The sequence below is a fragment of the Odocoileus virginianus genome, chromosome 33, assembly GCF_023699985.2.
Source record: "Odocoileus virginianus isolate 20LAN1187 ecotype Illinois chromosome 33, Ovbor_1.2, whole genome shotgun sequence".
In the NCBI taxonomy this organism is placed as follows: Eukaryota; Metazoa; Chordata; class Mammalia; order Artiodactyla; family Cervidae; genus Odocoileus; species Odocoileus virginianus.
Window position 1 is genome coordinate 36,671,136 of NC_069706.1, and position 22,363 is coordinate 36,693,498.

Below are 22,363 nucleotides of genomic sequence, written 5' to 3' on the forward strand. Positions count from 1 at the left end.
AGGAGATTAAAGCAGTCCATCCTAAAGGAAATCAGTCCTAAATATTTATTGGAGGGACTGATGCTGAAGCTGAAACTCCAGTACTTTGGCCACCTGATGTGAAGAACTGATTCATTGGAAAAGACCCCGATGCTGAGAAAGATTGAGGGCAGGAGAAGGGGACAACAGAGGATGAGATGGTTGGATGGCATCACCAACTCGATGGACATGAGTTTGAGCAAGCTCCAGGAGTTGGTGAAGGACAGGGAGGCCTGGCGTCCTGCGGTCCATGGGGTTGCAGAGTTGGGCACGACTGAGCAACTGAACTGAACTGATATGTACCTATATAACTAACCACTTTGCTATAGACCTGAAACTAACACAATGTTGTAAATCCACTACACTCAAATATAAAATAAAAATTTAAATATATAGGGGCTTCCCAGGTGGCTCAGTGGTGACGGATCCACCTGCCAACGCAGGAGACTCGGGCTCGACTCCTGGGTCAGGAAGATCCCCTGGAGGGAGAAATGGAAACCCACTCCAGTATTCTTGCCTTGGAAACCCCATGGAATGGAGGAGCCTGAGGGCTACAGTCCATGGGGTTGCCGAAAGTCAGGCACGACTTAGCAGCTAAACACACACACACACATGAAAATAAAATGGTTGACTTCATGTGTGGTGAATTTTGCCTTAATATAATAAATTAAAAGGGTTTGGGAAACAAAGACGAAGCAGCTCCTCAGCTGATGACTCTGTGTGGTCACATCCTAAAAGCCCATCACGCGTCTTTGCTGGATCCACAATCAGGTGGCAGCCGACTCCCCAGGACAGCCCTGGTGTTGGCGGGTCGTCCAGTGACCCGCACCGGGGCACAGTTCGCTGGCACTGTCCTCCCCTCCCATGTCGGCATCCCCACGTGTCACACGCCCTGGTCACACTCCAGTTGAAGTAGGACAGGATATCCGGGGACTTGGAAGTAGGGTTAGCTGAGAGGTGACTCGAGAAGATGGATTTTCCAACACCTGCCCCTTCAAGGCCGTGAGCTCCCCTCCGCTGGCGCTTCTAGAAAACTGATGACAGACAGAACTACCTGCCCATGTCGCTGGGCACCCTCCCCAGGGAGCATGATGAGGCAGCTGCCTAATTGCTGGGTGTCCCCCGACGGCTGTGACCTTCTGAGACATGTCACCTGGCAGGTTCTCCAAGAGAGGCTGCGGGAGGCACCGGCAGGACCGACCTGGCCACAGGTGAGGAAGGGCAGCTGCCAGCCTTCCTGAGGGGGAGAGGAAGGAACTGACAGCAAAGCGGCAGCCGCACCAGCCTGGCAGAGGTGCCCGAGGAGATCCCAGCCCACGCGTGGGCACCGCAGCCCGATGCCCGACAGCCGGAGGTGGAACAGGAAGCTGGTGAGGACAGACTGCAGAGCTCAGGGCACTCTGCTCCATGCTCCATGCGACCTAAGTGGGCAGGAAATCCAAGGAAGAGAGGACACGTATACATGGGCATCCCAGGTGCCACTAGCGGTAAAGAACCCACCTGCCCATGCAGGAGAACCCACCATGCCCATCGGAGACTCGGGTTCCATCCCTGGGGCAGGAAGAGCCTCTGGAGGAGGGCATGGCAACCCACTCCCGTATTCTTGCCTGGAGAATCCCAGGGACAGAGGAGCTGGGCTGTATAGTCCATGGGGTCACAAAGAGTCAGACACGACTGAAGCGACTTAGCATGTACACGTATGTGTACCTATAGGCGATTCACTTTGGTGTGCAGCCGAAACTAACACAACATTGTAAAGCAACTGCACTCCAGTAAAAACTAATTCAAAAATAAATAAATAAACTTTAAAGACCTCCCTGGTCTCTAGTGGTCAAGGCTCCACACTGCCAGCTCAGGGGCACAGGTTCCACCCCTGGTCGGGGAACTAAGATGCCACATGCCATGAGGCACGGCCAAAAATAAAGTGAAATAAACAAACAAATAAACTTCCTAAAATAAATGATCAAATGGTAATGAAAAAAAAACACAACAATGGCTAAAGGTGGAAACATCCCAAGCATCCATCAGCCATCAGTGGAGGATGAGTAAACGATGAGACGTTGCTCAGTCGTGTGAAGCAATGACACAATGTGGATGGACCCCGAAAATATGATGTCCTGCGAAAGAAGCCAGATGCAAAAGACTGCATGCTGCAGGAGTCCATGTACATGAAATATCTCAAGTAAGTCAGTACATAGACACAGAAAGTCAGGAGGAGGCTGCTGGGAGTGGGGGCACGGTGGATGAGGAGTTTCCTGGGTGTGAGTTTCCCTTCGAGGGTGATGAAAGTGTGTGGGGGAGGGTTAGAGGCGGTGGTCGCACAACATCACAAATGTACTAAATGCTTCTGAACTTGCACCTTAAAATGGTTCGCTGGGCACTCTATTTGGGACTTCACGTTGGGATGAAAAAAAGGCCTGGGATTGGGTGGAGACGTGCCCACTCCACTGGTGCGTACATTTTTGGGCAGCTCAGGCTCCGTCTCCACTTTCGTGCCTCCCTCACCCATTCCTGCTCCGGTTCACGTGTTTGGCCACGACCATAGCCAAATACTCCTATGTGAAGTCCACCAAACTCGTGCCCAAGGGAACCAAGGCCAAGAGTGAGAAGAAAAAGAGCAAAGAGAAGAGAAAAAGAGGAGCAGATGAAGAAACTCAGCTTGATATTGTTGGAATATGGTGGATAGTAACAAACTTTGGTGAGATTTCAGGAACCTTAGCAATTGAAATGGATAAAAGAACCTACATACATGCACTTGACAATGGACTTTTTACACTAGGAGCTTCACATAAAGAAGCTGATGAGGGCCCTAGTCCTCCAGAGCAGTTTACAGCTGTCAAATTGTCTGATTCCAGAATTGCCCTGAAATCTGGCTATGGAAAAAACCTATGTATAAATTCAGACGGACTTGTTGGGCGTGCAGATGCAGTTGGACCTAGAGAGCAGTGAGAACCCATCTTACAAGATGGGAAAATGGCTTTACTGGCCTCCAATAGCTGTTTTATTAGATGCAATGAAGCAGGTGATATAGAAGCAAAAAGTAAAACGGCAGGAGAAGAAGAAATGATAAAGATCAGATCCTGTGCCGAAAGAGAAACCAAGAAAAAAGATGATATTCCAGAAGAAGACAAATGAAATGTCAAACAGTGTGAAATCACTTATGTAAAAAAAAAAAAAAAAATTCCAGAGCTTCCAGGACCTCAAGCTTAATATAAGTAAAGAAGACAGTAAAATTCTGAAAAAGGCCAGGAAAGAAGGATTCTTGCATGAAACACTTCTGGACAGGAGAGCCAAGTTGAAAGCTGATAGATACTGCAAGTGACCAGGACTTTTGTTTCTGTCTCCTCCTTTTGTTTTTTTCTGAATAATAAAATCAGTGTTTTTACAGAAATTTTTTTAAAAAGTTTGTTTTTTTAAAAAGTTGTATACATTTTTGTGGGAAAATCTACACAACATACATGTACCAGGTTAGCCATCGCGAAGTCTCTGGTTCAGGGGAAGGAAGGACGTTCACGTCGTCATGCAACCACCACCACCACCATCATCCACCTCCAGAACTTTGTCATCTCTCCAAACCGAAACTCTGTCCTCATCAAACACTAGTTCCCCAGCCCCCTCCCTGGAAGGAAGGGGAGGAAGGAAGGAAAAAAAAAAAAGAAGCCCACCAACCCATCCAGATCCCTTTCACAATGACTGTTTTAGCCACGGACTGGATCCGGGTCAAGGTGACCGCAGCCCCTGCGGAATCCACCCTTCACCCTCCACCGTCATCCCCAGGGATGCAACTCAGAAGGCAACAAGTCAATACAAACACGTGGGCAGGACAGCTGCAGCCTCAGCGGGCCTGCGAGATGCTGGTGGGAGAAAGTGCTGTCCTGGGTCTCAGACAACAGCTGCAGGAACAACTCTCAAGTTGAAGTGCAGGAGAGAGGCGTCTGGGCTGCGGCTTCCTCTCCAAGTGTTCCAGAGCGGCCGGCTCACTCCTGCTAATGGAACGGGCTGCATCCGCTTCCTGGATTTCGTGAACGGGGTAAAGACCCAGGAGAGAAGGCGCCCGCACCCTCGCCAATCGCACCGGGTGCGCTTGTGTGCTGAGCGTAACTTGGGGTTAATTATTGATGACGCGGCTCCAAATGAAGTGTTGGCGAGAGCCCCGCTGCCTCTTCTAATTGCCAGGTTTCTGAGAAGAAGCTTCAGCCTGGAGGGATTTCATGATTAGAGTGAAAGGAAATAGGAAAAAGCTAAGTGTGCTTTGGCCTGGTCCAAAAGAACAGAGCACGGAGAATTAAAAGGGAAAATTAATTATTAATAACCAGAATATGAAAAGAGATGGGGGATGGTGGAGGAAAGATGGTTTCTACCCAGCCCTCACCTGAATCTCCCACAACCAGAAACCAGGGCGAGCTGCCCACTGATCTGGGTGGGCACTGGACATGGAGCAGACTGTTAGTTGATCCTGAAGATAAAACAGCATAAGGTTGTCTTCTGTCGGGAAATCTCAGAGCCTGGGGTCTAAGGTAGAGAGGCCTTCCCATGAAATCAGATTGAACTTTGGTTTTCCAAAAACAGCACGTGGGACACCTATTAATTTCTAGTGTATCATCTAACCTTAAACAATGTTTTTCTATTGAAATATAGTTGACTTACAATGTTGCTTTGATTTCTGCTGTAGAGCAAATTAATTCAGTTATACAGATACATGCATTCTTTTTTCAAATATTCTTTTCCATTATGGTTTATCGTAGGAGGTGGAATAGTGCCTTGTGCTACCCAGTAGGATTGTTGTTTATCCATTCCGTGGACAATCACTTACTTCTGCTAGCCCCAGCCTTGCACGCCATCAGTTCCCCAACCCCTCCCCCTTGACAACCACACGGCCCTTCTCTGTGTCTCTGAGTCTTTCTGTTTTGTAGGCAGGTTCATTCGTGTTATATTTTAGATTCCGCATATGAGTGATATCATATGTTACTTGTCTTTCTCTTTCTGACTTACTTCACTTAGTATGATCATCTTTAGTTGCATCCATGTGGCTGCAAGTGGCACTATGTTGTTCTTTTTATGGCTGGGTAGTATTCCGTTGTATACACATACCATATCGTCTTTGTCCATTCATCTGTCTAGGGACATTTACATTGTTTCCATGTCTTGACTATTGTGAATAGTGCTGCTATGAACATAGGGGTACAGTATCTTTTTGAATTAGAGTTTTGTCCAGACATATGCCCAGGAGTGGGATTGCTGGATCATATGATAATTCTATCTTTAGTTTTCTGAGTACTGTTTTCCATAGTGGCTGCACCAACTTACATGCCCACCAACAGTGTAGGAGGGTTCCCTTTTCTCCGCATCCCCTCTAGCATTTGTTAGTTGTAGCGTTTTTAATGATAGTCATTCTGATCGGTATGAGGTGGTACCTTATTATAGTTTTAATTTGCATTTCTCTGGTAATTAGCAATGTTGAGCATCTTTTCCTGTGTCTATTGGCCATCTGTATTTCTTCTTTAGACTTCTTTAATCTATAGAGGTATTCTCATCTAACATTTTTGTAGCTACTTCTTACTTGGACTATGAGTACCCAGCCCTTGGATTGTCCACACCCCACAAGATCAGAAAAGAAGACAAATATAGAAGAAAGAAAAGTGAAAGTGAAAGTTGCTCAGTTGAGTCCAACTCTTTGCGACCCCATGCACTATACAGTCCATGGAATTCTCCATGCCAGAATACTGGTGTGTAGCCTTTTCCTTCTCCAGGGGATTTTCCCAACCCAGGGATAGAATCCAGGTCTCCCACATTGCAGGTGGATTCTTTACCAGCTGAACCACAAGGGAAGCCCAGAAGAAAGGAACCACCTTCTAAACAATCCCATTTTGCTACTTAGAGAAAACTTGGTAGGGGGAGAAATGACGATGATAGTAGCTAAAATGCACCTGAACGTTACCTGTTTACTTACGCATCATCCCTGTCCCTGGCCATCACTGACAACCAAGAGATGACTTGTTTACTAGTCTAAACCCCAGGTACCCTTCCCTGGAAGCAAGAAGCAGTGTATCAGGATGCGGTGAGAAGTCTCGTGGCAAAGACACAAGTTGTAGCTCAGTTGCTGGAGGGTTTTTTCGTCTGCATCCCACCAGGCAGGTCTGAGTACCTGTGACCTTGGAGGCACATTTTACTTCTTCACCTTTCCCTCCATACACCTCAGCAAGAACTATCCTTTGAGGTGTGGAATTTAATAATAGGCACACCTAATTATAGACACTGTGTTCACCTGTCCCGGAGGATTGAAAACAAGGTGTCTCCTGAATCTGCCTGCCAATTCAGGAGATGCAGGAGACTCGGGTTCGATTCCTGAGTTGGGGAGATTCCCTGGAGAAGGAAATGGCAACCCACTCCAGTATTCTTGTCTGGAAAATTCCATGAACAGAGGAGCCTGGCGGGCTACAGTCCATGGGGTTGCAAAGAGTCGGACATGACCTGAGCATACATGCATGATACATACAGGTGGTGATGGGTGCACAATGCTGTGAATATACTTAATACCACTGAACTGTACATTTAAGAATGGTTCAAGTGATAGATTTTGTTCTGTGTATTTTTACCACAATAAAAAAAAACGGGATAAAAAATTATTGTATATGATATGATCCCAACCACATAAGAAAGCTACATGTAAAATATTATGAACCAAATAGACCAAAATAGTAATATTGGTTGCCTTTTGATAAGAGATAGATGACTTTCATTGTCTTGTCTCTACTTTTCTGTATTTTCTATATACTCTATTATGCGGGTGTTTATTGTCATATTCAGGAAAAGATAAACTTGAATTTTTAGTTGCACCCTAATGGAACAAAGGAAGAATTGGAATTTCTAACGTAATTTTCTCCACAATTTGCTCGCAAACATAGCAACCTACCCTCTGCCTTCTTCTCAGAGATGAGAAATTTTTCTATAAAACAACTTTAAAACCCAGTATTTCAGAAGAAAAAAATATTGGAAATAAAGTCCACGTGTGTTTAAGTGTCTTTATTTGTCTTGATTTCGCTTAACCTGTTCTTTTTCCCTTGGATTCCCCATGAACTTAGAAGACACAGCCATAATGCAGCTAAGATTTTGCCTTTGCTAGTAAGTTAGTTTATGAATGTTATAAATATAACTGATTTGTAAGGGAGAAAGCACATTCTTGGCAAAAACCAAATGTCTCTTAAGATGGGCTTAATTAAAACAAAATACTCTTTAAATAGAATACCTCATCAGAATGCATGAAAATTTGAGAAGTTGAACATGACAAAGTAGGCTTAAAGACATAAGATCATTTAAAGCAAAACATTTGTCTTTGTAAGAGTCCCAAAATATGTCTAAGGGTGCACGAAAAGTCAAGACTGCAGAACAAAGACTCTGTGTTTGAAATTTTAATGTGCACATTAAAAAAAGCCAAGAAATACGACCGTAATCTGGGTGAGATTAGACAAAACCAGGAAGGTGATAAAATAGCAGAAGGAAGTGCCTTTCAACAGAAGAATTTTAGGCTTTATGCATGAGACCTTAGCTCTAAAAATGATAGTGGCAAGCAGCCACAGTCAAGGAAAAACTTCATGGTTAAAAGACAAAGGGCATTTTAAAAAGTTATTTCCATTTTCCTCCTCTGAAAAGGCTTTTTTCATTTGTTTGGTTGACTATGAAATTTTATTAAATTTCCCAAATGGTCTTGGCCACGTACCATGTAAGTAACCAGCAATGACGCTCTCCTGATTTGAATTTCTGAAACAGCTACAATTTGAAGGTACACCTAAGTGCAGCCTCATACTCCAAAGGGCCAGTGAAAAACAGCCTCTGAAGACCAACGGCCCTTACAATGGATTTGCCAAAAAAGCAAGCATCCCGTTTTAAGCTCAAAGTTATATCTGTTTCATTTGCCGATACTTAAAAGGAGAATGTTGGGGAGATGCTGGGTGGTTGGGTTCCATGGGGCAAATGTTTATTTGTCAATAGGGACCTTTGAATGCCTGGATCTGCTCACCTGGCCTCATGAGCCCAGTGTCCCCGGCCAAATCCTTGTTTTCATTGTTGACCCACCTAAGAGTGCTATATGGTTGAAAAGCACGCAGGACCGGGACTTCCCTGGGGTCCAGAATCTGCCTTGCAATGCCAGGAACTGGAGTTTGATCCCTGGTCGGGGAACTAAGATACCACATGCCGCAGGGCGACTAAGCCCGCCTGCCCCATCTACTGAGCCCAAGCACTGCAACTAGAGCATCTATTCACTGCAGTGAAAAGACCCCACATGACACGGTGAAGACCCCACGTGCCTCAGCTAAGGCTTGACACAGCCAGAGAAAGAAAGTGCTTTTCCATTGCAGGGGCTGTGAGTTCGGTCCCTGGTCGGAGAACTAAAATCTGACAAGCTATGTGGTGCACTCGAAAAAAAAAGCACATAATTTTTCCATTTCCAATTAAATGACTAACTCAAGAATATACCATTTTTTACCTTTCTATCTGGAATTCTCAGGACCTGGAGGGTTTAAAGGTGATTTTTTTCATGGATGGGTGGACTCAGAATACTTATATGTTTCCCAAGTAAAGAACCTACTTTCTGTTTCTAAAAATACCATATGCTCTGAGCTCCATCACATTTTTTCCCCCCCAGGCAGGATCAAGAGTGGGCTGGGATAAAGTGAGGTAAAGTACCTCCTGATTGTGAGTTACATTTCCCCATACCGTGAGTCTTTTAATGTAGTGATTAATCGCCCCAGACTTTGATGAGAGGTGCCTGGGAGTCATTACTTGGGTAAGGATTGGGAAAGGGGATGGGGTCACATTTGCGTTTCGGAAGGATGTGTGTGGGAGGAGGGAGGTTTGGAGGGTTAAGATGGGAGGCAGAAAAACAAGTTTGGAATTTGGTGCAGGTCAAAGACAAAGGCCTGGTGGTAAAGAACCCGACTGCCAGTGCAGGAGGGGTAAGAGATGCGGATCCGATCCCAGGGTCGGGAAGGTCCCCTGGAGGAGCACATGGCAACCCTCTCCAGTGTTCTTGCCTGGAGAATCCCCTGAACAGAGGAGCCTGGCGGACCACAGTCCGTAGCGCAGAGTCAGACATGACTGAAGCAGTTTAGCAGCAGCAGCAGCAAAGATGAAGGCACAAGCTCGGATGGTAAAAGTGGAGATGGACAGGGAAGAATGGCCAGATTCAGATATAAAAGGAGACAGAGGGACTTCCCTGGTGGTGCTGTGGTTAAGAATCCACCTGGCAATGCAGGGGACGCGGGTTCGATCCCTGGTCGGGGAACTAAGATTCCACATGCCGCAGAGCAACTAGGCCTGCGCACTACGGGGCCCGGGGACTCCAGGGCCCGTGTACCGCAACTAGGCAGGCCGTGTGCCACAGCGAGGATCCAGCATGCCACAACTAAGACTCGACGCAGCCAAATAAACACAGGGCCCAGGTGGTTCAGTCCTTGGGCAGGGAACCAAGATCCCACAAGTCACCCCCCAAAAAAAGTTATGGTGCTGGAGGACCCAACAGGAATGCAGACTGTCACTGCAGAGCCACAAGGAGTCTGATCAAAACTCTGTTATCTGAAAAGATCATGCTCAGTGAAAGAAGCCAGACATGAGAGACCGTTACATAGTTTCATTTATCTGTGAAAGGTTGGCAGATGCACAGAGGTAGAAAACGGGGCTGTGCAGAGGAGGGAGTAAGTTTGGGGTTTCCTCCTGGCCCAATGAAAATGTCTGGAACTAGACAGTAATGACGGTTGCCCAATATTCCAAATGTGTTAAGTGGCCACTAATGGTAAATTGCATGTCATGTCTTACAACCAAAAAAAAAAAAAAAAAAAAATCATCTCATTTCCACATAGGGAAAAAGGGATAAATTGGACCTCATTAAAACTAAAGAGATTTGCTCTACAGAAGACTCTGATAAGGGGAAAGAAAAGACACATCACAGACTGGGAGAGATTGTTTGCAAATCACATAACCAACAAAGGACTCGTATGGAGAATACATAAGGGATTTTTAAAACTCAGCCGTAAAAAAGAACAAATGGAAAAAAAAAGAAAAGAACAAATGGGCCACTTGGATCCAGTGGCAAAAGCGTGGAGGAGAAATGCCTTTCCATGGCTCTCTTTGACAAGAAGTCTGTGCGATATCTGACCGATGTCTGTGTCCCCTGTTAGAGACCAGAAATCAGGGACTTGGCCTGGTTTTGCTCAACACGTGTCCTGTGTGTGGCCCAGGGCCCAGCGCATAGTAAAAGCAGAATAAATATGAATGAACGGGCAGACACCTGGTAAGTGCTAGCCAAATGGACCTAGAACCTTTAACGCCTGATGGCTGGAGAGCCTTTGAACCCAGCCCCCCAGCAACAGCAATGGGCAAAGAGGAGTGCATTCATTCACTCATTCAGTAAGTACCCACTGCGTACCAAGCTCTGGGTTAAGCATATGAAATACATCCACGATTGAAACAGACAACAATTCCCGCACTTGTGGAACATAACTTTACACTAAATGAAAAGACAACAAGGCATTGTTCACAAGAGCCGAAAAATGGACGCAACCCTTGTCCACAGACGGATGAATGGGTAAGCAGAATGCAGTCATCCACACAACGGGATGCTCTTCAGCTTTAGAAAGAAAGGAGATTCTGGCACCGGCGACAACGCGGGTTAACCTTGAGGACGTGACACTGAGCGAAATAAAGCAGACATGAAAGGACAGATACTGTGGGATCCCACTTCTGTAAAGTCCCTGGAGGACACATTCATAGGGCAGAAAGTAGAAGAGTGGGCGCCAGGGGCCGGGGAAGGGGCGGTGAACCGGGAGTGAGTGTTTAACGGGAGCAGAGCTAGGGTTGGGGAAGATGAAATGAGCTCTGGAGATGAGGGTGGTGATGGGTGCCTAACAGTGTGAGTGTCCTTAATGCCCCTGAGCTGGACGCTTAAAACCAGTTAAAATGGTAAAATTTTATATTAGGTGTATTTTACCACAACTTAAAACATCCTGATAATAAGATCTGTGGAGAAACGAAATTTGTGAATAGAGATCAGCATCTGAAGGAGAGCAGTCAGAGTCCTGTTTATCCTTCAATTGATAAGAGGATTTTTAGCTGCTCTGGAGAGATAGAATGATGTTACCAATGATTGAGGGGGAAGAATATTAGTGCAAAGAAGGTCACGTAAGGGACTTCCCTGGCGGTCCAGTGGTTTAGACTGTGCTCTCACTGCTGGGATTGGGGGGCAGAGGTTGGGGGGGGGCAGGGGTTTGACCCCTGACTGGGGGAATTAAGATCCCACAGGCCGCAAAGCGGGGCCAAATAAAAGGAAACGAAGAGATCACTTAATGTATCTCCTTCTGTTATCGAAAATAGAGGGAGGTGAAGATTCTGAATACAGTATTCAAGAGCCTTAGGGTCTTCCTGGCCATCCGAGGGTTAGGACTGGTGCTCTCCCTGCAGAGGGCACGAATTCAATCCGTGGTCAGAAAACTAACATCCTGCATGTTGTGCAGGGACTTATTAAAAAATTGGGGCATTAAAAAAAAAAAAAAAGCTACACCTTACACTACTGAAACATTTTTTTCCAAGCCTTTCTGTTGGCAATAAGTATAAACTGGAAGATTGTACCACTGACTCATCCTGGTAAACATACTATACTTAAAGTATCGAATCTGTTTTTTTTTAAGGAACAAAGACTTGGAGGGGGAGAGGAAGTGGGGGCCACCATGGGGGGAGGGGTGGGGGGAGGAGCTCAGAGAAGGAGGCTCTGAGGAGGGACATGGAGGGTGCGGAGGCTGGGGTCAGCCAGGAGGCGGGGAGGTCAGGAGAGAACAGGACGCCGGTGACATGGAGCCACGGAGGCACTGCTGGGACTTCAAGAAGTGAAAGTGTTAGTCGCTCAATCGTGTCCAACTCTTTGCAACCCCATGGACTGTAGCCCACCAGACCCCTCTGTCCATAGGGATTCTCCAGGCAAGAATACTGGAGTGGGTTGCCATTCCCCTCTCCAGGGGATGGGGATGGAACCCAGGTCTCCGGCATTACGGGCAGATTCTTTACCAACTGAGCCACCAGGGAAGTCCTGGGACTGTTCATCTAAATCAGACGCAGAGGAAGACGCTTTTGTGCAAAACGTCGGATCAATTTCCACAAAGCAGCCAAGAAAAGAACCCAAAGCTGTGTTCCCAGGACTGGCTGTAGCTTGACTCCCAGGCCTGCTTCTTCCTGCTGCTTAATCGACAGCAGAGTCAGAGGCTTCTAGAAAAAAAACACTCGGGGAGAGGAGGGTCACAGGCTTTTAAGGAAACTTGAGAAAAACTTAACAGCCCACTGGCCTACACGCCTGACACCGCAGTTTCAAGCACGAGCTCTGTTAAACCTGCATGTTGTCTTGGCTCCTAAGGGACTGAACAGCCGTGTGCTTCAGGATGATAAATCTCCAACGTAAATGAAACAAAATACAATGGGAACTTTCCTGGCTTTCAAGTGAATGCTTTCATTGTAGTTTTGAAGTTTCACATGAACAACTGAATTATTATGCAGATGTTAAAAAACAGGAGGTAGGTCTCTGCCAGCCGTGAGAAAACATGTCTAGGATACCTTATGAAATGGGAAAAAAAAAAAAAGGCAATGTAAAGCAGTTTGCATTCATCTCATTTTTGTTTTAAAAAAAAGTATTTACATGAATAGGTTTATAGTACATACAAAAGGGAAAAAAATCCTCTGATATCAGTTAATATGGTTACATCTGTGCTAGAATATCAGAGAACTTTCACATTCTGTATTATATATTTCAGAGGTGCTAGAATTTTAAAAAATAATGAGTATGCATGACCTCTGTGATCAGAAAAGAAAATAAAGATGTTTTCAATGGAATATCTAGAATACATAAATGTCTATCAAAATTCAACAGTAAAAAACACTCTATACAGAAAAATAAACAAGAAATCTAGGGAAATTACCTGGCGGTCCAGTGGTTAGGACTCGGCACTTTTACTTCTGTGATTCAATCCCTAGTCAGGGAGTGAAGATCCACAAGCCTTGAGGTATGGCCAAAAAAAAAAAAGGAAAAAGAAATCTAATTTTAAAATGGGCAAAAAAAATACATAGATATTTCAACAAAAAGCGTAGAGATGGCAAGCACATGAAAAGATGTTCAACATCATTAGTCACTGAGGAAATGCAAGTGAAGACCACAATGAAATATCACTATGTATGTGTTAGAATGGCTAAAATTAAAAATAGTGACAATACCAAATGCTGGTGATGATGTGGAGAAACCAGATCACACATCCATGGCTGGTGGGAATGTGAAACGATATAGCCACTTTGGGAAACAGTCTGGTGGTTTCTTACAAAACTAAATATGTTCTTACCATATGACCCAGCAATTGCGCTCCTGGGCATTTATCCCAGCAAAATAGAAATCTATGTTCATACACAACCTGTGCATGAACGTTCATAGCAGCTCTACTTGTAATAACCTGAAGTGGAAACAATGAAAGTGTCTGAGGACAGGTGAATGGTTACACAAGCTGTGATGTATCTATACCATGGAACAGTGTTAAAGAATAAAGGATGAATACAATGCCACAACTGAGAATTATGCCGAGTTAAAAAAAGCCAATATTGCGAAGTTACCTACTGTATGATTCTGTCATCGCGACAGAAAACAGATTAGAACTAGTGGTTACCCACCCACGGCGGGGCAGGAAGAAGAGTAAGGAGAGCAGAAAGAGATATCTTATCATGCAGATCCCCTGTGCTGATGGAACAATTCTGTCTTAATCGTGATGGTGTTTACACGAATCAACATGTATGATAAAATTGCATACAGGTACATACACACACACACAAGTAAAACTAGTGAAATCTAAATTGGTTCTGTAGATTGTACCAATCTAGTTTCCCAGTTATTATAGCTCATGTCTATTTTCTACATGTATGTTACTATCTGTATAGAAAAATGTATTACTATAGTCATGCGAGATATCACCATTGGACAAAACTGTTGAAGGTATAGAGCACCTTCCTGTACATTTTGAAAACTTCCTGTGAAATCTAGAATTATTACTTGTTCAAAGTTTAAAAAAAAAAAACTCACATGGGGGGACTTCCCAGGTAGTCCAGTGATTAAAACGCCATGTTCCCAATGCCAAGGGGCTTGGATTTGATCCCTGGTCAGGGAACTAGATCCCACCCGTCACAGGTAAGAGTTCACATACAACAACTAAGACCCAGCGCAGCCAAATAAATAAATATTTTTTTAAAAACTCCTGTGGGGACGGATAATAAAATTCTTCTGGATTAACAAAACCTACTTTCATCAAAAATTTTAAAATATTTCTCCCATTTTCATTTGAGCTATATTTTATGGGGATGAATTCTTTGGAGCTTTATTGAACTATTTTAAACATATCTTTCAACTTGTGTCCAAAAAGAAGTTCCCCATCCTTCGATCTGATGGATTTTTATGGGATGACTCTGGACATCTGTATTTATCACCATTTCAGAAAGTACAGTCTGTAAACCACCTGGGGTGAATGAAAACATGCAGATCCCAGGGCCTCCCCAGTTCTTCTGAATCGAGCTCTCGGGATAGGATCTGGCCGTCTGCACTTACTGTTCCCAGTGATTCTCTTTTTTTGGACATGCTCCGCAGCATCAGGATCTTAGTTCTCCAACCAGGAATTGAACCTGTGCCCACTGCATGGCAAGAGAGGAGTCTTAACCACGGGACCACCCAGGGGAGTCTTAATGGACTTTCTTTAACTTGAATTTGGGGGGATGGGTTTCTTGGCCAAGTTTATGCTCTTAATTATTGATGAAGGTGAGTTTTCTAGTTTTTAGAAAGGAAGAAAGAAATAGAAACAAAGAAATCTTGGTTCTAGAAAGGCGTTCACTGCTCATAGACGTCCATAGCAATTCTCGTTTTTTCTTCTTTGCTTTTTAGCTCAGCGAGCATCCCTGAACAGAAGCAGCGCCTGTCTTTCCCGGACTCAAGCGATTTAACAAGCAGCTATTTTGGCTAATCTTTCAGATTAGTCTTCTTAACTGCCAGAAAAACGGCGCCTTAAAAAGGAAATGTTTCTGCCTAAGAACTTATACCCAGTTGAAAATAGTCACGATCATTTAAAAAAATAATGCTGCGTAAGTGCCCACACGACTTACCTCAAACACTGGTCCTAGCCAGCTAAAAATAACCTCTAAACAAATAACAAAACCTGGACGAGGCCCCGTGGAAGAAGCAGAGCCAACAGATTCTTCAGAAGTGAGGCTGGAGGACTGACCAGCTCTCAGCTTAGTCTGATCTGGTGCGAAGATCAAAGGCTGTTGAAGGACACTAAAGAACAAAAGCAAAGATAAACAAGTGGGCCTCAGCTAGCTCCAAAGCTCCTGCCCAGCAAGGGAGCGCATCCGTGAAATGAAAAGTGTTAAGTCGCTCAGTCGTGTCCGACTCTTTGCGACCCCCTGGACTGTAGCCCACCAGGCTGCTCTGTCCACGGGATTCTCCAGGCAAGAACACTGGAGTGGGTTGCCACGCCCTCCTCCAGGGGCTCTTCCTAACCCAGAGATCGAACCCAGGTCTCCTGCACTGCAGGCAGATTCTTTACCATCTGAGCCACCAGGGAAATGAAATGAAAAAGCAACCTCCAAAATGGGAGAATAGTTGCACTCAGCCACTTGATAAGGGCTTAACATCCAAAAGATACAAAGGACTCTCACAACTCAATAGAGTGGAAAAAGAAAAAAATCTAATTTAAAACTGGGCATGAGAACTGAATACACGTTTTTCCAAGGAAGACATGCAAATGACCCCCAAATACATAAAGAGGCTCGGCATCACTCGGCATCAGGGAAATGCAAATCAAAACCACAATGAGCTATCACCACACATCTGTTAGGACGGTGATGATCAGAAAGGCAGGAGATAACAAGCGTTGGTGAGGACATGGAGAAAAGGGAACCTTTGTGCGATGTTAGTGGAAATGTAAATCGGTGCAGCCGCTAGGAAAAACAGCTTGGAGATTCCTCAAGAATTAAAAATAGAGCTGCCAAACGATCCAGCAATCCCACTTCTGGGTATAGAGCCAAAGGACATTTAAAAAAGGATATTGGCACCACCGTGTTCATAGCAGCATTATTCACCATGGCCAAGATAGAGAAACGGCCTAGGTGTCCATCCACAGATGAATGGCTTCAGAAGGTGTGGTGCATAAAGAACGGATATTATTCAGCTGTGAGAGGGAAGGAACACGGATGGATCTTGGGGCTTCCCAGGTGGCTCAGTGGTAAAGAATCCGTCGCCCAGAGCAGGAGACACGGGTTCAATCCCTGGGTCCGGAAAATTCCCCTGGAGAAGGAAATGGCAACCCACTCCGGTATTCTTGCCTGGGAAATCCCATGGACAGAGGAGCCTGGTGGGCTACAGTCTGTGGGTTCACAGAGAGTCGGATACAGTTAGTGATTGAGCACACACAGATGGACCTTGAGAGCACGATGTTAAGTGAAAAGCCAGACAGAGAAAGACAAAGACAAACATGATATCACTTATATGTGGAATCTAAAAAAAAAGTCAAACTCAGAGATAGAAAGTAGAAGTGGTTGCCGGGGGTTGGGGGATGGGGAAAATGGGGAACCTCCCGGTGGGTCTCTATAGCAACCAGGTGTGGGTAACAGTTTGGGCCCTTTTGCGACACACCCTCTAGGAAGCAGGGAACAATCCTTGCAGGCACTCTTTCCTCTGAGAGGCAGAGGGCTCAGAACGGGGGCCCAGGTCTGCAGACCTACAGGTGATAGGTGTCCGCCTCGTATCGGACTGCTATGGCTGAAGACCAGAGACTGGGCAGCTTAAACAATGGACATCTATTTCTCATAGATATGGAGGCTGGAAGTCTAAGGTCAAGAAGACTTGTCTTTTGGTAAGGGCCCCCTTCCCGGCTTATAGACGGCCAGCTTACAGATGGTCACCTTCTTGCTGTGTCCTCCCAAGTCAGAGGGAGAGAGAGAGAGGTGGGGGACGGGGTGAACTCCAGTTCCTTCCCCTTTAAAAAAAACTTTTTCATTTGGCTGTGCAAGCCTTAGTTGTGGCACAAGGGATGTGGGATCTTTACTTGCGGCATGTGGGGATCTAGTTTCCTGACCAGGGATCACACCCGGGCCCCTGCACTGGGGACATGGTATCTTAGCCACAGGACCACCAGGGGAGTCCCTCTTCCTCCTCTTATAAAAACACTAATCCTATCGTGGGGGTTGTACCTTCATGACCTCATCTAAACCTAATTACCTCCGAAAGGAACCACCTCCAAATGCCACCCTGGGGGTTGGGCTTCAACACATGAATTTGGGGGACGCAAAGTTCAGTCCGTAACAGATGGTTAAGGTCCGTGGCTGGGGAACCGTAGGGTGGGGAGGGTTTGGAGGCAACTCAAATAAAAAAGTAAGAGATGGACAGGGGCAGATAGAGACAAAGACAGAAATAGAGACAGAGGCTGGGAGAGCAGTCGAGACAGGCAGAGAGGACTCCACGTAAGAATGGACACCTGGAGCCACGCGCCACTTGATTGAGCTACATCGCTCAAGATCCCAGAAACTGCTATTTCTCCGTTCAAAACAGATTTTTTTAAGCTTTTATTGTGGTAAAATAGGTAACATGACGTTTACCACCTGTAAGCGTCCAGTTCAGGGGCTTTAAGTCCATTCACCTTGTTGCACAACCATCCACACGGTCATCTGCAGAAGTGTCATCGACCCTAACTGAAACTCCACCCGCATTAAACAATGACTCCCCACTCCCCTCACCCCACCCCCGTTTTCTCTTCCTTGCCAGCTTGCATTCTCCTTTCCCCCCACAGTAAACACAGCAACATCTTCAACACGACAAAGCACTCCTGTTTGGGGGGGTGGTGACCGGGGAGGGGGGCAACTGTCTGATCTGATGGGGATCCAATGGGGAATCTCGAGCAATCAGAGTCAGAAGCAGGGAAGAAAAAAAGTGCCAGTCTGCGACCACCAGGCGGTCTGGGTGTCCCAGAGGGCCAGATGGTCTGTGGGGACCCGGGAACTTCGGGGAAAACATGGAGGCTGCAGCCCACCGGGAAGACACGAGAGAGGGAGGGCTGATGAGGCCCCATCCCCACCATCAGAGACACTATCATCCTCACTCTAAGAGTTCCCAGTAATTTTCTGTCCAATTTGGTAGCAATACACCCACTTAATAGCAAATCCAATTACTGTGGCTTCCCCCCATTTGTCATCTTAAGTGGGGTTTTGCTTCCATTAGGACTTATAACAAATTACTTCAAGCAGCGGAGCAAAACCTGACTCTCATCTCTTGTTCCCTGTTTGTTTTCACAGTTTGTTTTAAACAACTGAGAGGCGGTGATAACGGTCTTGGGTTTCCCAGGTGGCACAAGTGATAAAGAATCTGCCTGCCAATACAGGACACATAAGAGACGCAGGTTCGATCCCTGGATTGGGAAGATCCCCTGGAGGAGGGCATGACCACCCACTCCAGTATTTTTGCCTGGAGAATCCCATGGACAGAGCAGCCTGGCGGGCTATGGTCCATGGGGTCACAAGGAGCTGGGCACCACTGACTCAACAGCGGGCACACAAGAAGGGTCTTTCTCGGGCAAGTGGCTGAGGGAAGGAGGGCAAGGCTGCTGCTGGTGTTCGGGGTGGTGGCGGGAACTGGCCCTCAGCCACAGAGGGGAGGATGGACTTGGATGACGCAATGAGAGCTCGGGGGCTGCTGGGAGACAGGGGTGCAGGCCAGGGCACGAGCGGGACCAGACTGTCAGCCTCTCTGCTTTTATAGCGCAAAGGCATCAGAGGGTTGGATTCATCAGAGACTGGGGAGCTCTGGATCTCATGGGTTGGAAGGACAAGGGGCTCAGGGGTGCTCCAGTCTCTGCCCAAGACAGGGAGGAGACATCCTGCTCCATCAGCCCAGAAATGGCATTTCAAACAAGTCGTCTGTTGCAAACTGCAGCTCCTGGCACAGGCCTGGCCAGCTTCCTGCAGGGGTTCAGCACGCCTCCGTGGACCAGTTAGCTGGGCTGAGCAGAGGCTCCTGTGTTAGAAGCACCGGTCCCCATCCAGAGCACTGGCCGGGGAGTGAGCAGGGGTCTGAGAGCCAATTTTGGGATGCCCCCCAGCCCCAGGGAGATTCCTCAGCACTCACAGGCAATCTGGTCTGAGAGTCACTTTTCTCCCCAATCCAGGGATGGACAGAACAACTCCTGTCTTGCAGGAGCTGAACCTGAGGTGCAGCTGTGAGGCGCTGAAGACCTTGGCTTCTTACTGCCAATCCAGGAAAACCAATATCCCTGTTATCACACACCTTGAGCCTTGGCCTGCCGGCTCCGGTCTGTTGCACCAAGTTCTCCATCACCCATCAGGTCAAGGAGCCAAACTCTGTTGTCTGCGCTAATGGCTGGAGGCTCTTAGCGCGTTCCGAGATGCCCTCACTGCTTTTATGAGTCCCACCAAGCCCAGGACAGAGTTCAGGCAGATGGAGTGCGTGATGACTCATATTTGACCACACGTTGTTCATGACATCTAAACATTCAGGATCACCCGGATCCAGGCCATCTATTTTGCTGTATAAATTCGAAGAGACATCGTGTTTTCAGACTGAAGAAAGTAGGCTTAGAGTAAGTGCCCCAAAACATTCTACGGTGAAACAGAAGAGGAATATCCCTTCCAGCCCACCTCCCGGGGACCCAGCAGGCCTGGCAGGGAAGCATTCACTTCCTGCCTATCATCGAGAGATGCATTATGTCACACGGGGAGAACTTCCAAATCCTATTTTTAGAGGTGATGAGGGGGAGGCTGAGTCCAGCCTGGAGCTGGAAGGAGCCCAAGGTCTAGGGGGCAACGGCTTCTGAGACCTGCCTCCATGCCTCACGCTGTCTGCTCTCACGTTCCAAGTCCCCACGTGACTCTGCAGGGGGTCGGCACAGGATGTTCCCAGGAATCGTCTCGAGTCCAGTGAACTTGAGCACCAAGGTCACGCTTTCAACACGAATCTGACCTGTAGCACGCGCCCCTCTCCTACAGACCCAGGCTGGGTGACAGCCTACTACAAGATGACACGTTTCCAGAGGTGCAAGATTGAAAGAGACTTCAAGACCCATGGCCACTGGACAATAAAACACTTAGAATTCAGCACAAAAGGGTCAGGGGGTAGGCCCTTCATTCTAAAATACAGTTTTATTCTGATTTGAAAAGATTCCTGCACCCCAATGTTCACAGAAGCCCTATTTACAATAACCAAGGCATGGGAGCTGCCTAACCAGATGAATGGATCAAGAAGGTGTGGTATATACACAACGGAATATTATTCAGCCATGAGAAAGAAGGAAATAATGCCATTTGAAGCAACACGGATGGACCTAGAGATTATTACACTAGGTGAAGTCAGACAGAAAGACAAACATCATTATACATGGCTTACATGTGGAATCTAAAAAAAAATGATACAAATGAATTTATTTACAAGATAGAAATAGACTCATAGATATAGAAAACAAATGCACGGTTACCAAAGGGGAAAGGCAGGAAGGGATATAGTAGGAGCCTTGGATTAACAGATGAAAACTATTGTATACAACATAGATAAATAACAAGATCCTATTGTATAGCACAGGGACCTATATTCAATATCCTATAATAAATAATAATAGAAAAGAATATGAAAAAGAATATATATTATATATATAGAGATAAATATAATATGTATATATATAGAGAGAGAGAGAAAGATAACTTAGTCACTTCAGTCATATCTGAATCTTTGCGACCCTCTGCATTATTGCCCACCAGGTTCCTCTATCCATGGGATCTTCCAAGCAAGAATACTGAAGTGGGTTCCATGCCCTCCTCCAGGGGTTCTTCCTGACCCAGGGATCGAACCAAGTCTCTTACATCTCCTGCACTGGCAGATAGTTCTTTACCACTAGCGCCATCTGGGAAATGCCATCTGATCAAACCCACACCTGCCTGCATCTCCTTCATTGCAAGCAGATTCTTCGCCCACCAAGCTACCTGGGAAGCCGCTAGATATAGTAACACATAAATATATATATATAACTTAATCAATGCTGTATACCGGAAACCAACACAACACTGGAAATCAACTATACTTCAATTTGGAAACAAAAAAAATTGTTAAAAAAAAAAATAACAATTAAAAAAACCCCACAACAACACAGGGAGCCAAGCCTGGAGCCCTGTGATGACCTAGAGGGGTGGTGAGGGGGAGGGGAAGGAGGCTCCAGAGGGAGGGATATATGCATAATTACGGTCAATTCGCGCTGCTGTATGGCAAAAACCAACCGAATATTGTAAAGCAATTTTCCTTCAATTAAAAAATAAATTTGCTTTTAAAATTAAAAAATAAAATATTCAAAATCATAGAAAATAAAGACAAAGAGGTAATGCCAGTCTCTGTCCCGGAAGGCCTTACAGGCATGGTGCTTATCCAACTTCCATGTGCTTCATTCAGAGAGAATGAGGACAGTCTTGTTGTGAAGGTCAAGTGTGGGTCAGCTTGACTGGGCCCAGGGACACCTGCCCAGCGAGCCGGTGAGACATTATTTCTGGGTGTATCTCTGAGGGTGTTTCTGGAAGGGATTAGCATGTGAATCAGTAGACTGAGTAAAGATGGGCTGAAACTGGGCTGGCATCACCCAATCCACTGAGGGTCCAGACAGGAAAAGAAAAGGACAGAGGAAGGCTTTTCTGTCCCCTTCTTGAGCTGAAACATCCATCGTGTCCTGCCTTTCTTTTGACATCAGAGCTTCAACTCTGGTCCAAGAGTGTTAAGCCACCCACTGTCCCAGTTCCCCAGCTCATGGATGGCACGTAGTTGGTGTTCAGTTGCTGAGTTGTGTCTGATTCACTGGGACCCTATGGACAGCAGCACACCAGACCTCCCTGTCCATTACTAACTCTGGGAGCTTGCTCAAACTCATGTCCACTGAGTCGGTGATGCCATCCAAACATCTCATCCTCTGTCGTCCCCTTCTCCTGCCTTCAATCTTTCCCAGCATCAGGGTCTTTCCCAATGAGTCAGCTCTTCATATCAGGTGGCCAAAGTATTGAAGTTTTATGGATGGCATATCATAACACATCTCAGCCTCCATCATTTTTCTGGTGGGGGGTATTTTTAAATTTATTTATTGGCTGCCCCAGGTCTTAGTTGAGGCACACAGCCTCTTCGATCTCAGTTGCAGCATGTAGGGTCTTTTAGTTACAGCATGTGGGATCTAGTTCCCTGACCAGGGATCGAACCGGGGACCCCTGCATTGGGAATGCAGTGTCTTAGCCACTGGACCACCAGGGA

General features: G+C 46.1%; 1 long non-coding RNA gene, 1 other non-coding gene and 1 pseudogene across 3 annotated transcripts; 1 reads left to right on the forward strand and 2 right to left on the reverse strand.

The window, feature by feature from the left end:
* The first annotated feature begins 2,403 nt into the window (after positions 1-2,403).
* On the forward strand, positions 2,404-3,671 carry LOC110141608 (protein FRG1 pseudogene; annotated as a pseudogene).
* An 8,812-nt stretch (positions 3,672-12,483) lies between these two features.
* On the reverse strand, positions 12,484-19,468 carry LOC110141600 (uncharacterized). Of its 2 annotated transcripts, none has more exons than XR_002315095.2 (3): positions 19,358-19,468; positions 12,975-13,052; positions 12,484-12,612 (listed from the first exon to the last, which is right to left on the reverse strand). It is a non-coding gene; the product is annotated as an uncharacterized lncRNA (long non-coding RNA). The 2 variants fall into 2 exon arrangements; XR_011485439.1 differs by lacking the exon at positions 19,358-19,468 and adding an exon at positions 15,184-15,311.
* Positions 19,469-22,290: 2,822 nt separating this feature from the next.
* On the reverse strand, positions 22,291-22,363 carry TRNAG-CCC (transfer RNA glycine (anticodon CCC)). The gene has a single exon. It is a non-coding gene; the product is annotated as a tRNA-Gly (tRNA).